Genomic DNA, 1,387 nt, shown 5'->3' with positions numbered 1-1,387 from the left:
AGTAAAAATAAAAGAAATCAGCATATATACTATCTTATTATAGAACTACTCTCATAAATATCATCTTGTATTAAAAAAAAAACAAAGGTTAAATGCAAAAGCATACTTGTTGATCAATGCACCGACTCCACGCAACGCAAGCGTACTGTATGTGACCAAGGGCTGTAAGCACAATATCTGCCCATTCAACTCGACCCCGAACTTCCCCATAACGTTCATAATATTTTTTAAGCATATCACAGCACACCAAATCCGGGAAGTTCCAAGGAAAGGATACAGCGCAGGACCAACCCAAAGATTACGAGTTTCCCACCATAACTTCCTATTTCCACTCGGCCAAGTTCACGACTAAATTTCTTACAGAGTTCAGTCAAACCTGTCACTAATCTCCACTTTAGACACTTTGTGTCAACCACCAGCATTCCCCTTGTTTATAAGAGTACATAACCTCATCTATCATACAGATACTCTCACCAAAGTCTGCATGACAAACTTCCCACCTACATTCTTAACAAGATAACAAAAGCTGTTATTATTGCTCCTCAATAAAACTTTCCTGGTTCAGTCTGAAGCTTTTTAATTAAAGAGACCGGAGCTCGACGCCAGGATCCGGTAAAGGTTCCCAGGTTTGAGTTGTTGGGTCAAAAACCTCAGCCCAATACGTAGACTCATCATCTCCTTCACACCCTCCCATTACATATAATTTCCCATCAAGTGAGCACGTAAGTGGATTCTTACGAGCCACCATCATGCTAGGGCTTTGCGTCGTTCGCCTATCAGCTATTGTAGACCCAAACATCATACGAGTAGGGCTTGTTTTGACCTCCGATCTCGTATGTTTCCGAACCAACAGTTTCATAGCATATTGGCAAGCGAGGAAAATAGAGGGACGGCACTGGTAATAGAAAATTTCCGGTACACTTGTCTCTCGTCGTCCAATAAATAAGGGTTTACAATCATTGGGATTTGTCCACAGACTAAACCTCTACGGTCACGAGGATGGGTGCGCGATTGTATGCAGACATAAACACTGACTCTCGGGTTCCGAGATTAGGATCTCATCATGCCCAGCTCCTTGGAGTGATTAGCGAGCGGAAGCTCTTGGAGACCAGACAAGAGCGTGGGGTTAGTATGACGTAGGGATGCGAGCCAAGATACTCAAGACAATTCCTCATGGTAAGTAACTTAAACAACACATAGTTGTGGTTGACGGAGGCTGAGGCAGTTGAGGTGAGTCGACTCGTTTGCTGATTCCACTATTTCTTTCTCAAGGAAGTACGAGATTAGGGTTTTTTCTTAGGGCTTATTGCAAAAGTGACTCAAAACTTGAATTCAAACAGAAACTAACCTTTTCTTTTGACTCATTTTTTTTTTGAGTTTTTAACCC

The 1,387-nt window shown here is 42.0% G+C and overlaps 1 pseudogene; it reads right to left on the bottom strand.

Moving 5' to 3' along the window:
* On the bottom strand, window positions 1–1,168 carry LOC108839427 (F-box/kelch-repeat protein At4g19330-like; annotated as a pseudogene).
* Window positions 1,169–1,387: the final 219 nt, after the last annotated feature.

Source organism: Raphanus sativus, chromosome 2 (assembly GCF_000801105.2).
Source record: "Raphanus sativus cultivar WK10039 chromosome 2, ASM80110v3, whole genome shotgun sequence".
Classification (NCBI taxonomy): Eukaryota; Viridiplantae; Streptophyta; class Magnoliopsida; order Brassicales; family Brassicaceae; genus Raphanus; species Raphanus sativus.
Note: the sequence above shows the minus strand (reverse complement) of the source record. Positions and strands in the feature narration are given on the sequence as shown.